This window comes from Leopardus geoffroyi, chromosome D4, assembly GCF_018350155.1.
Source record: "Leopardus geoffroyi isolate Oge1 chromosome D4, O.geoffroyi_Oge1_pat1.0, whole genome shotgun sequence".
NCBI lineage: Eukaryota > Metazoa > Chordata > Mammalia > Carnivora > Felidae > Leopardus > Leopardus geoffroyi.
This window is the reverse complement of record NC_059342.1, coordinates 34482574-34496758: the sequence shown is the minus strand read 5'-3', so window position 1 is coordinate 34496758 and position 14185 is coordinate 34482574. Positions and strand designations below refer to the sequence as shown.

At 42.1% G+C, this 14185-nt stretch overlaps 1 protein-coding gene and 1 long non-coding RNA gene across 50 annotated transcripts in view; one reads left to right on the top strand and one right to left on the bottom strand.

The window, feature by feature from the left end:
* LOC123593753 overlaps positions 1–11476 on the bottom strand; it is a 67206-nt gene extending 55730 nt beyond the window's left edge. For both annotated transcript variants that reach the window (XR_006710487.1, XR_006710486.1), the window contains exon 1: positions 11367–11476. This is a non-coding gene — a long non-coding RNA (uncharacterized LOC123593753). The remainder of the gene's footprint in view (positions 1–11366) is intronic.
* Positions 1–14185, top strand: part of PTPRD (protein tyrosine phosphatase receptor type D) — a 2239943-nt gene that overhangs the window by 1696575 nt on the left and 529183 nt on the right. The window contains exon 1 of one of the 48 annotated variants that reach the window (XM_045470161.1): positions 11395–11613. The exons of the other annotated variants lie outside the window; for them this stretch is intronic. The gene's annotated coding sequence lies outside the window, so the exon portion shown is untranslated. Of the gene's footprint in view, positions 1–11394; positions 11614–14185 lie in introns of those variants that run through there. 48 annotated transcript variants of the gene reach the window in all.

The window sequence follows — 14185 nt, the reverse complement described above, 5'->3', positions numbered from 1 at the left end:
CCTGCCCTAAAATTCCCCATAGGAACTCTGCTCCTCACTAAATATCCTGTTTTCTAAGGATATCATTCACAGTGAAATTTACTCCATTGAATCTCCAATAACTGATTCCGTGGCTTATTTTCATATCTCACTGTTTTTTGTTTTTTTTTTTTTTGGTGATAAGGTACCAACAGAAAACTTTCATTTTCAGCTCTATGAACTTTGATTCACAGAATATACTGGAATTAAGTAATTTTTCAGGGTGGCCTTCCAAACCAGGGATAGTGTCCAGTTATTGGTGGGTTTGGCTTAGGTTATGCTGTTTATTTGTTTGGGTTGTATGTTTTGAATATATGCCCAGGGCTTTTAAAAAGAGTGATGGGAACATTCATATAAGTGGAATTAAAAGCAAGAGAACAGACATTGCCAATACTTTAATTATGAACCTAGCAACATGTGTACTTATTTGGGAGTTTAAACAGTGTAAGACAAAATAGAAGGAAATGAGTGGGGACCTAGTGGTTTTGAATGGGATGGCTGCCTTTTCTTCTTAGCATGCAGACAATAAAAAGCATAAAGCTCTTCTACCCTTTCAGATGCCCAAAGATATGGCAAACTGCCTTGTGTCCATTTTTCCCAATATCCTTTGCACTTTGGGCACTATCAGAACAAAGGATAAAACTACAGTAGTCATCTATATTGGAGTATATCTGAGTTAGAGTGTATGGTCTGTGTATATCTCTGCCCCCTCCTGCCCATAGTGTTTTCTTCAAGGCCAAAAGGACCAGCACATCATGGGCTGCTGAATTCCAGAAGGAAAGGGAAAGATTGTGGTGTGTGTGTGTGTGTGTGTGTGTGTGTGTGTGTGTATGTGTGTTTTCACGCTGGCATCTTACGACCCTCATGGTTTTCTATTGCCCAAGAGAAAAAAACCAAACTCTTTGGAATCTTTCTTCTTTTGACAAATTTCCCAGAAACTGTAACCATAATAGCTGGAGGGTTGTTAAACAAGGGAGTATAACTAAGGTTGGGGTGGTGAACCAAAGGAATTTGGAAAGTTTGAGAATTGGGAAGATTGGGGTGGTTGACACACACTTCCTTTTCCTTTAATTTTTGAGGATTTTTCCCTCTCACATCTTCCTTTCCAATCAAGTGTATTTCATTCCAGACATAAAATCAAAATCCTCTTCTCCCCAGTCTCTGTGTGGATTAGGAGTAATTATAAGGTAAAACTAACATTGTCTCCTCTCTTGAAATGCATACTTTTCTTCTAAAGGTTTATTGAGGGGTCTATTTGGCTTTTTCCCAGAGTTTTATATGAGATGGTATTTCCAAGGAAATATTACACTGATCCAATATAATGTACGGTGGGGGGCAGGGTGGCTAACTGAGAACATTTTACTTTTAAGTTAAAGAAAAAAAAACTGATGGCAAAAGACACACACCAACACTAGTAGCTCATGGCAATTCTCTTCCTGAGTATAACAGCTAGAACTAGTTGGTTTCCAAATACAAGGCTGAAGCCAACTGAAATGTCCCAGCAGGGTGCTGGGTTTGCACTACAATGTCCAGCAAATTTCATGTAATTACAGCTGCCTGCTGAAGGAGGCCTGCGGTCTCCATAGGCTGTTAAGACCTTAGTTATGGCCAGAAGGGGAGTAGGTAGGATTCAAGTCCTGCCACCAATGCCAGAAGCTAGGAGTGCCTTCATAGTGAGGGCAACTGTTAGAATGAGCCAGCTGTGCAAAGCAGAATCAAAAAGCTTGTAGATTTAGGTAAAATAGTGCCACCTGTGATTTTTTCCCCTTTTGAAAAGTGTGGAAGAAAAAAGGCAAATCCTAGAAAAAGGGAACTAGCCTCTTCAGAAGTGCCAGAAACTGCTCAGCTGTACTGGGTTATTTTCCTAGGAACAATGCAAATCAATGAATTTGAACTGAGTTATCACTGCAGCTTTCAGAAGTACCTGAAAAGCTTTGCCAAAAATTCTGACTCCCCATAACTGGCCCAGAGGTCAATTCACGGGTCTGGGTCATGTGTAAACTGGGTGTTTACCATCCAAAGAATTATTAGGAGCCTTAAAAGAGGTGTTTCAACGCTCTCTGTGAACTGCAAAGTGCTGCTCACGTGGTCATATTGAATAACATGGCATGGAGAGCATTCCTTGCACCCATAAGAGGGGTGCTAGCAACTCTTAGAGAAATAAAAGAAGGCTGCTCTAAGTTGTGTATTTTACATAGCTGATAGTTTTTCTATTATTAGAGTTCACCAAGAAAAACTTCCCTCTCAAGAAAATGAATTCCTTAAGCAAAAATGTGTGAGCAACATCTTTCTCTCTCAAAGTGGTAGTTTTCTGTTATTTCTGATTTAACTCTGAAAATAACACACAAACATCAAGACTCAATCCCAAATGTTTTCCAAGACAAGTTTCAATCTTTCTGCTCCTTTCTTTCTTTGTTTTAATCACAGATTTATTGGGGGTGGTGTGGCTGGAATTTCAGTCAGTTGATGGCATTTCTTCCCCTTTGAATGGAACTGCAGGAGATGAAAATCATTAGGGGATGTTTGTATTGTATTTGGATGAAAGGGTTTTCCTTAATATGTGTGCCCTGCTTGCAGCCTACATTCTTCAAATCACTTAATAGTGCAGAGTTGACATGCCTCACACACAGTGGAGGCCTGAATGAGTGACCAATGGGATGAATGGGCACACATGAAAGCCAAGTAGAAGGAAACGCTAAAAACATGGCCCTCGTGTATGAAATTTGGGCTGTGTTTCATTTGTAGTGACTACTTAAAAATGGAATCCAGTCAAAAGGTCATTTCTTTTTCACTTATAAAATAAAAGTGCTTTCACAAAGAATCCCTAAGCTGGAAAATATTTTAGAAATAATCTAGTCTAGTGATTTTCAAATCACTAGAGCTGTAAAGCAAGGTTACTCCACCTTGGCTAAACATTTGAATCACTTAGGAAGCTTTTCAAAAAAATATGCTAGAGCCTCATTCCCAAAGAATCCAATTCAGCTCATATGCATTGTCCCAGGGCATATGTTTTAAAAGTTTTCCAGATGATTCTAATGTACAGCCAAGGTTGTGAACCTCCATTCTAGGGGTTTGGCAGTCGAAACATTTGGAAATGTGATCTGATAAGTGCAAGTATATGCCCTGAGGACAATATAATAGAATGTATTAAATGGGGAAACTTGGGATGTGCTTGTGCCCTACAGAGTTCCCATGAATTTTAAAGAAAACATTAGACTTTGGAAAATTCAATTAAACAGCATTCTATCATGTATTCCTTGTACAGGACATTCTGCAGATGTACAAGGTATGCACAGAGATTAAGACCCAGTCTTTCTCTTAAAGATTTTATAGTCTCGCAATCTGGGATTTGGCCTGTGGCAGAGGCATAGGGAAAGAATGAGAAAAACAAGTATAGATATAACTTTAACAAAAGGCAACTGTGTTATGGATGGCACAACAAGGATCGAATCGCAGACAAAACATTCCAGCTTTCAGCATCTGGTCTAGTTTCTCATCTCTTCTTCACCCAGTATAGAACTGACCAGACTGAGCAGTTATGACATCCAAACCCTTAGAACACAGCCTGTTCTGGGGCAGCACAGCTCTGAGATGGAAAAGCAAAGCAGGTGCCTTGTTCCTTCTGACTTCCACTTGGTACAAGGTAGGATGTTTCCTAGAGCCTGAGACTCACTAGGTAGGAGGTCCCTTTGATAGAAGGGAAAAAGTAAAAAGGATGGGTGCCAAGTGTCCTTTTCAGGACTGTTTCTAGGTGTCTGGCCGACCACTGGTTTCTTTGCCAAGGGGAAGGCAGAGAAAAACAACTGTTTGACCTCATTTGCTTTTGTGCTTCTCAGAGTCAAAGATTGTTAATAGCCCATGGTATCATCCATTGATTCACTTAGCAGATATCTTTTGAGATCTCCTTAGGGTCCAGGTTCTGTGCTTATTGATGGCCATACAAAGAGTGTGAACATGCTCAGGACTTAATAGGTCACAAATATATGCAATAAAAATATAAGCAGATACCAAATAAGAAAATGAAAGAATGCGAGAACAGAGGCAGGGCAAATTCATTGTGTTTAGCGGACTGCAATAAAGTTTGTAAAGAAAGTGGTATTTCACATAAAAAGGTCAATTGACAACCAATTTATTTCCTCTTTCTCCCTATCTCCACCCTTCCCTTCCTTTACTTCCTCAAATATCTATGAAGTACCTATAGTGCTTAAAGCACTATGATGAGAGTTTTGGGCTTCTAATCAGACATCAATCTGTTCTCAAAGGGTGGAGAGGAAAGGTTTCCTAAATATGAACACCCACTAGAAATTGTTAAGTGCCGTAATTAAAGTGTAAGTAAAGATGAATAAGACAAAGATAGGGAAAAGTTTCAAAAGTGACTGAAAAAGTTGTAGTTGTGATGTTTTTGTTTTTGCTAACTTCATTGCTTTGAAAACTGCTCCTGAATATGTGCAAAAGCATTCACAGCTACACTTGGGGACATTGCAGTATCTGGGAAGCAGGTTGAGGGCTAGTAACAGACCCCTGTCAAGGATACCGGGACCATTTTTTTTGTACTGGTCATTTATAATCCCCAGCCTGTGAAGAGATATACTTACTATTATGCGGAAATCAACTTGTGCTATGTCACTTCTGAGTTTCTGAAAATCATTTTCTGAAACTCTATTTGAAAGACCCTTTAGAGGGGCGCCTGGGTGGCGCAGTCGGTTAAGCGTCCGACTTCAGCCAGGTCACGATCTCGCGGTCCGTGAGTTCGAGCCCCGCGTCGGGCTCTGGGCTGATGGCTCAGAGCCTGGAGCCTGTTTCTGATTCTGTGTCTCCCTCTCTCTCTGCCCCTCCCCCGTTCATGCTCTGTCTCTCTGTCCCAAAAATAAATAAACGTTGAAAAAATAAATAAATAAAACCTTTAAAAGAAAAAAAAAAGAAAGACCCTTTAGAAATAAAGTCACAACTTTTCATGGCGTTCTTGCTAAAAATGTGAAAACTGAACTTGATTGGTGGACTCAGAAGTCTTAGAAGCTTTGAAAAACTGCTGTGCTTCAGGTTTTACCTTTGCTTTCTTTTTCTTTCCCACGCCCCCCCCCCCATCCTAACCATTGAATCTTGAAGCACATTCTTTCATTAAGGAGATTCAACACCCTCTACAGTAGTTGATTGTGAGTCATTAACATCCTGTGGCAAGTCCTAGTCTTGAAAGATAAGAGTCAACCTCATGTGATAAAATTTTAAACAAATGCTGCTTTCCTTTTTTTATCATTCTCTCTCTCTCTTTTTTTCCTATCATTCTTTTAAACAATACGAACTTTGGCTGGCCACAGAACCAATAATAATAACATTGTAGTTTAACTTTATTTCCAGGGTATAGCCCATGCCATTGACATTCTGTAGATAGTGAAACTAAGCTTTTCCTCGTTCAAAGACTCTTGCTATCCCTCCCAAGAAATATATGTGATTCATTTCTACCATGTCCCCCATTCTTTTGCTATTCAGCAAAATGGAGCCTGCTTCACCAGTTTTTGGTCTCTGTAGATTTCCCCTTTATTGAGTGATTAATTACTGGCTTTCTGGTGACTTCTTAATCTTTTTCTGTATTTTAAAATATTCCTTCATTTCGAAATTCTCTAGTGTAAGATACAAACTCTAAATGGAAGATAAGTAACCGCAATTACTTTCCTCTTTGTTCAGCTTTGCCTTTACTACCAAAGACATCATTTGGAAAATGTATTAAAAATCACAAAAGTTTAAAACTTAAAAATAAACACTAAGCAGTTAGTTTTGTCAATGAAAACATTAGCATTTAAAGGTTAAAGTGACAAAAAAATGTGCTTATTCCTTGCATTACTAATAGTGGCCATTTATGTTAGCAATAGTTGTATTTTTAAAAGATGCTGCAAATATATAAAGATTGGTGGCCTCTGAATATTTAAACACAATATACTTAAGACAACAAAACCAAAACACACTTTTATTGTTAGGGAATATTGAAACCCACTGCTTAATGTATGAGTTAATGGAACTTCTTGACAAATCACCTGTTAAATTTTAGCTGACAGCTTGTCATATATTAATTATAAATAATTGTAATATACGGCTATCGTAATGCATGCAACAAAAAAGAAAGAAAGAGAGAGAGAAAGGTAATTAGAGTATATCCTTTGTTTTCCCCCTTCATTTCTTGCTCACAGGAAAAAAATGACCCATGTTTCACTTGGGTTGGGATAGTGCCAATGGTTAATGGAATGCCCCACTCTACTAAAGAATTTAATGGGAATATCCATTTGTCACAGTCACATGCTGTAATCTCCAGTAGCAGAGCCAATGGAAAATAGCATCGTACCATAACGTCCTCTGCACACTGCAGGTGAGGGGGAAATGCAGCAGCTGAACTGAACAGAGTCAGGGTGCAGGGCCTGGCTTTTCTAGGCCTGTCTTTAGAGGAAGATGTGGATTGCTTTTCTTTAAGAGAACAGGGCTGTGCTGCCTGACAGCAACAAGAAATGCTGCCCTGGAGAAAAAAACAGTGCATTTCTTTCACATGGAGAAAAATGTGAATGTTTGCATAGCAAGGCTCAGAATCTCTAACCAGCTTTTTGTCTCCTGGAAGCCCCCTTGTTTGTAAAGAGACTTTGATTGGTGGAATCAGAAAGACCAGGATTAGACTCTCATTTCATTTCCCTCCTAGTTCTGTGCAGGAGCTTCCCAATCTGAAGGAGGGCAATAACAGCACCTAAATGTGCAATGTTACTGATAGAATGCATAGGATTATATGAATAAAAAGTAGCATGGCACCTAAGTTACAACTGCCTTCCTTTCTTTTTTACAACTTAGGTGGAATTATGGTATAGTTTGATTACTGAAGATCCTGTGTTCCCAAAGAAATCAAGATATTGTTTTGTGACTATATTTAATATCTGTTTTACCTTTCTCAATTGCCAGTTCTGTGTTTGGACTAAGAAGTAAGCTCCTGAAAAATGCTGTATGAATTAAACTGGGAAAACTCTCTCAAATGAACATTTTAACACTTGTAGAGATTAATGGTCATTTGAAGATTAAAACCATAAATTATTATCCCATTTGTGCATTTAGCAGCAAGTTGGTGAATTATATTAAACATGACTAGCACCTATACGACGAGGTCTCAGATATTCATTTCAGTACCTTATGAAACTCTTCACCATCTTCAGAACATGTCCCTTGAACCTATGTCATGTTTCTCCATTCCAAATTAAATTAAAAAAAAAAAACTGGCCCTCACAAAGAAAATATCATCGACAACAAGTATTTGATTCCTTGGTTAATAATGTGTAATTGAAATAGAAGTAAAAACACAAAATTGAAAGTCAAACAGATATAGGTTTAAAATTCTAGCTTGGCCACAAGCCAGCTATGTCAGCATAGCCAGATTAGTCTCTGGATTCCTGTTTCCTCACTTGTGCAATGGGGCTAATTATACTTAACTAGCAAGGCACTTGTTAAGATTGGAGGCAGGGCAGTGGCTTCGAAACTTTTAATTACTAGTTACATGATCAAAACATAAGTTTTACAGAACAATATTTAGTATATGTAGCACACTCTTCTTTCTTTTCTTTCCTACTTTCATTTCTTTTGCTTAAAAAGTTGTTTATGACCTACTGGATTTGTGACCCATGAAAGGTCATAATGTGCCTTTTGTAAACAGTGGGATAGCATGATGTTTAGTACATAATACAAGAGTAACAAATGATTACTATCATTGCTGTTATGATTATTTTTAGTCTTTTTTAGGATGTTTCATTATAGATGAGAATAAAATCTTTCAAGTACTTCTAGGAACTAACTCCTTTGGACGGGGTCCAAAATAGACTCATACTCATTGTATGCTGAATTATGCACTAGAGGGGGTTGTGCTATAGCAAAGTTCCTATATGCTATTCATAACAGAATGTTAGAGTGGTAAGGAACTAAGAAAATATCTAGTCCTATTTCTTCACTTCTCTTCATGTAAGTATTTATAGTTTTAAAACAATCTATATTTATTGCTCATAGATAAGTGGGAAAACAGTTTGACCTAGAACTAGGGGTAATTAGGAAGAGCTGGGGGCAGGGGAACACTGGGTCATGATATCTGCATTTTGGGGCTGCTTCTGCCACCAAATAGTTGGATCACCTTAAACTCTCAGGGACTCAGTTTCCTTACCTATAAAATTAGGTGATTTCAACAGATAATTAGCCCACTTCTGATGTTCTTTGATTTCAAATCTCCAAATAGCAAACATTCCCAGAGGTTATAGGAGATGCCACAGAGTGCTGTTTTGTGACAAATCTGTTGTGAATGTGTTAATATTTGTATATGAGGCAGCTGTCTTACCCCACCTCTGTAGGATGTGCACAGAAAGTCTGGCTTCTTTGTTTCTTCCATCTCCTCTTCCTCAGCATTGTTGCCCTGAATAATGCTGGATCTTGTACAAAAATAGCTCGGACTTGCTAGTCGCCTTATCCCACTGCCACTTCTTTTTCCAAGACATTTGGTTATAGTAGGACATGAGCATCTAGGACCTCATTGTGTCAGGAAAGTATGGTCCTCCGGCTAATCTCACTTACTTATATTGTTCTCTGTCTGGATTGTCTCTTCTTTCTGGATCCCTTTGCTACCTGCTGATTGCTCACCTTAGTCATGATCATCTCTAGGTTCTCTAGGTAGTCTAACTTGCTATCAGCAGGTTACGTTGTTACTTCCTTGACTACACTCTTAGACAGCAGTCAGCCTTCCCAACTGGGATCTTTTAAAGTAAGGTCAGACCTGGTCAGATCATCTCTCTCTTTTTTAAGTTTATTTATTAATTTTGAGAGAGAGAGAGAGAGAGAGAGAGAGACAGAGAGAGAGAGAGAAAGAGAGAGGGGCATCAAGAGAGGGAGAGAGAAAATCCCAAGCAGGCTCCTCACTGTCAGCACAGAACCCCACACTGCTCCATCCCACAAACTGTGAGATCGTGACCTGAGCTGAAATCAAGAGCGGGATGCTGAAACAACCTGGTCAACTCTTCTTAAATGTAGCAGAGGGATGTGTATCTCTCCACCAAAGGCAACAGCAAAGGATTGTTAGGGCTTTAAGAACTTTTCTGTTTGTCCTTCTGACATCCAACTTTGCAAGATGAAAATGGGACTCGCGGTTCATGGAGGAGAATGTGGCAAGGAGAAAGCCGAATCAGTTTACAGTTTACACCTTGAGTGAGAATCACCTGCTCAGATTTCTGAATCCATCCTTAAGGCACAGGGGCAGTTGTCCATCACACCTGCTCAGCCTCTCAGTTCCTTATGTCATCAAAAAGCCTGAAGGGTACACCTTGCTCCAGAAGCTTGCACAGGTATGAATTTCTTCTAAAGTTTTACTGTAAGGCTGACCACACACACACACACACACACACACACACACACAAGTACAAGGAAGAGTCAGGCCACAACGATCCCTCCTGCCCTGTCCCCTCACATGCTGGAAAACTGAACTTAATTTAGCAAGGCTCCTGCAAAAATATGTGACTTCTTTTTGGAGCACAAAAGAGGCTGAGGATTACTGACCAACCTTCAGTGTCTTTCAGGAGTACAGCATGCAGCTGGAGGCAACAGTCAGGATGCTGGATCATCTTACCTTTGCCCTTTCAAAAACAGCCTTGAACCTGCAGGCATAAGTATTTTGTGTATGTGCTGGCCTGAACGCAGAATGGGCAAGGTAGGGGTTGGAGGCCCTGACTTTATTTAACCTTTCTGACCAAGTTTCTAATAAAATTTTGGTAGGCCAATTGCCAAAGGTGGCTCCCAGCTACTGACTTTGTCCACATGCTAGAGATCCTGTGAGGAGTGACGAAGGTTAAAATGTGCCTGTTAGCTAACAATCCACCCAGTGTGTTCTGTGGATGAAGGGTTCACAGATGAAGCTTGTGTAGCGGAACAACTGACTGCATGTCTAGGGAGAGGGTTTTACGTGTTCTTCAGACAAGCTGGGAGCAGTGAATTTCCAACATCTTAAAAGGGGGTAGCATGGAAGCAAAACAAAGGTTATCACAGTAAGATTGATTCCATACTTCCTTTCCTCTCTGACTCTAAAGTAGATCCTACAAGCATCCCTGAATACCACTGTCAAGGTGAACTGGGGCGGACACAAACTGTCTCATCAAGGAGCGCTCCTTGTATTATTATAACTGCTTTGAATGGGGGCGCGGTCAGCATTTTTTTTTTTTTTTCCTCCAGTGCACCAGGACACAGAGCAGGAAGGACCCGGGTCTGCATCTCTTAGGAGAAGAGTGAATTTGTTAGAGGGGGTCTTTTCTGGCCTGGTGGATGGATGCTGGAGAGTGACGTCACCCCACCCCCTCCTGTGTGTGTGTGTGTGTGTGTGTGTGTGTGTGTGTGGTGCGTCTCCTTCGCCCAGCTCTTCTGCCTGCCCCTCCTTCGTCCAGCTCCCCGGCCCTTTCAGTGGGTCAGTGGTCCAGATTCAGGGATTCGCCAGCGGGCGCAGCGGGCCTGGCTCTCCCTGCGCCTGGGCGCACCCACACTCACACTTCTCGCACTGGCAACGCGCACACACACTCTCCCAGCGCCGGGGCACCGCGATTCTGTGGGATCCCCAGCACGTTACGAGGATTTTAGAAATCACTCAGACAGGAAACAAAGAAAGAAGCTTTTCCAATCACTTTCCTGAGCTTTTTGATTTAATTTCCCCACCAAATCACCTCGCCTACAACCGTAACCACCAGGTTCAGGCCAGGTCCAAGGACTGGGCTGGACTGGCCATCCCACCTCCTGGCTCCCGACTCCACTCGGGCCGGTCTCCAGACGTCGCCTTACCCCCTCTCCCCCGCTTCCCCTCTTTCCCCGCCGGCCTCAGTTTCTGGTTACCTCTCGCGTGCGCTTCACTTTTGGGGGGAAGAAGAGAAGAAGGGGAGGGAGGCGCTGAGGGGGGCAGCCGAGTTGCTATTTGTGGCCAAAGAATCCTCTTTAAAAGAAGCAGCAGCAGGAAGGAGGAAACGAGAGAAGCGGAGGGAGAGGAGACCCGGCCCCGGACCCCCCAGCCGCGAGCAGCGGAGCATCGAAGAGCGGGAGGAGGAGGAAGAGCAGGAGGAGGAGGGAGAGCAGACACAGCGGCGGCGGCAGCAGCCGGCGAAGCGAGCGCAGGGCGAGCAGGAGGAGCGGGAGGAGGAGAAACCGCCGCGGAAGCCTCCGGCTCACAAGGGCCAGGAGGACGGCCCGGGAGGAGGAGGAGGAGGCGGAGGAGGAGGAGGAAGAGGAGGAGGAGGAGGAGGAGAAGGGGGTAGGGGTGGAGGGAGGGCGGGGGGACGCGCTCCTTTGGATGCTGGATTTCGGGTTTTTGGACTCACTCGCTGACTCTCCTCCACTTCCTCGCTCTGGACTGGGCTGGCCGTACGAGGGCCGGGCGGCGGCAGCGACTGAGGGGACTCCCGCGGCGGCGGCCGCAGCTCCGCGGGATTAAATTGGCCGCCCAGAGGCGGCGGCTCGGGCAGGCGCGGGCTGCGCGGCCGTGGCGGGGCGCGAAGGCGCTGGGGGAAAGTGCTGGTGGCGGCGCGGGAGGCGGTGGCGGCGGCTGCCCGGAGCCAACATGACCAGGTAAGTCCCCGAGTGACCCGGCCCGCCCCCGCCCCCGGTGTCCTCCCCTTCCTGCGCTCGGGGCTTGCCCCAGAGCCCCGCTCCGGCAGCCCGCGTCTCCCGGGCCGGAGCTTCCCACTCCCGCGTCCGCGAGCCCAGCGCCCCGGCAGCCGGAGCGCACACAGTTTGCTCTTCTGAACCTCCTTGGGCAGAGGTCCTCCCCTGCACGGCTTGCCTGTGGGTAAAAACTCAGACCAGGGAGAGTGGAAATTCTAGAGATGGAGGGTGTTTGTTTGGATGGACCCCCGCTCTCTCCTCCTAGGGTGGGCAGAGTATTGGCGAAATGGAGGAGCAGTGGGGCAAGGCGACCCTACCCAGGGATTCTGCTCCGTATATATCTGTATCTATCTTTTTTTTTTTTTTTTTTTTTTAAGAGGCAGTGATTACTGTTTTAAGAAGGGCTGGTTATGGTGAGGGGGCGAATTCTTTTTCTTTCTTTCCTCTGAACTAGTGGGGGGAAGGAGAAATAGCAGGAATCGAAGTCTACAAGGCTGCCATAGAGGAGGGGGATTGTTTTGGAGACCTTTCCAAGGCAAGAATCAAAGATCGTAGTTCTGCTACGGGAAGCTGCTGTTTTTACTCATTCCGTAGGGAAGGGGACGCAGAATTTATAATGAAAAATCCAAGTTGCAGGAAACAATTTAAAAAGAAAGCCACAACAAACCAAAGGTTCTTTGCTTTTCTGTCGATTGATTGTAGCTTTTATGTAGGCATGTGGAGAACTTGCATTGTTTATCTGCGAGGTTGGTTTTCATTTAGAAGCACTAACAAATGAAGTCAGGTTTCTTATGCTTAAAAAAAAAAAAATCTTGAACACTAAGTATGAGATTGGCTTTCATTAATTGGGTGTTCTAGGATTCTGAATAGTAGTTCAATTCCCCAAAATCCGAACTATCACAATCTACTTGTATTGTTTCCAGCTCCCCTCCCAGTACAGACTTGCAGAATGTCTCTGTTTTCTAAGGTTCTTGAAGTGATCCCCCAAGACCAAGCTACAGTTTGTGCCTTAAGAACCCAGGAAGATTCTCAAGGGATCACTCTCTCTGTATTATCTCTTAAAGTTTTTTTTTTTTTTTTCATTTTCTTTTACATGCCTGTAGACATAGTGGCACTGACCTGGCAGAGCTTAGCACCCTCATTTTGAGCCTCTCAGAGACTAGTAACTGCTTGTGACTTGAGATAGGTTTACTGTAGGACTTCCAGAGCTACAGACACAGTCCTGTCCCCTTGATGTGTTCTTCCAACGGTCCTGTAATAACACACATATGGGGACTTAGTCCAACCGTTGATACTTTTTATCATTTTGGCCATTCTGTCCTGTTTGAAAGTGTGCACACCCACTACTCAACTTGAGTAGAACCAAGGTGATGTACCAAGACTTGAAATATTCTGATTTAAAAGAATATTTAGATGATACCAACTTGACGATGCTAATATGAGGCTATCCAGGACAATGCTTAGTAGATATTATACTTATTTTGAAAGCATACTGTGTTATATGCCACAGATAGATATTATTTTATTGACTTAACAAAGAGAGAATAAATGTTCAATGCTAGATGTCAGAATTCTTGAAATAGACACCCTAAATGGACATAGAAAGAAAATGTCCTTACCTCCCACCTCCCATAATTATGTACTGTACTTTGCTTTTCAATGGAGCTAGCAATTCTGTGACAGATTTTTAAAATTCACCCTCACGCTATCAGCTATTATTGTACTTTCAAAGTGTGAAATTGACAAGCTGGTCAGTTTCATGAATTCAGCTGTCAGATTGTGTCCAGTTAAAAATTGCTAAAAGCTGTAAATGTGCCTGCCTGGAATTTTCTTTTGTAAAGGAAAGACAGCAAGAAGATGAGTATTAAGGGGTGTTATTAATTGTACATCCTTTAAAATAGGTGCGCTCCACTGTGAGTTTTATCACTGGCTGTTGTTGGGAAATATATGCAGATTTTTACTATTTTAAAAGTGGCATTCAGTTTGTGTCAGTATTTCATTTACAATAGTCAGCACTTTACTTCAAAATTATGTTCTTAAAGCCCTCAGTAATAATAGTATAATGAGTGAAATTCAAAGAGGAAAATTGTCTCTCAAATATATCTTAATATATTTGAGTAATATATTACTTTTGTAATGACATGTAAAGAGATGGATGTTAAATATTTTATTGTGGAGGTTATGTAACACAAATTCTTGGACCAGTGTGGTTGTAGTTACTAAAGTAATGAAATGTGGTGATCTACTTCAACATATGTGTATTTTGGTAGATAATCATGAAAGTAAAAATAATTAAAGTATTAAATACAATGATTTGATTTGCCTTTTAAGATTGACATTCATTTAAAGCCAGAATATCTTAAAGTCGAGAACTGAGAATCGGAATCCCCTCATCTGCTGCTATTTGCTAAGCCACTAGGGGCCTGTATAACTGTTCTTATATCCAGGAGATACCCTCCTATGGCATATGCAAACCCTTCCTAGAGAGACATTAAAATAAAAAAAAAAGTAGGCAGTCCCCTAAGTTTTTGTTTTT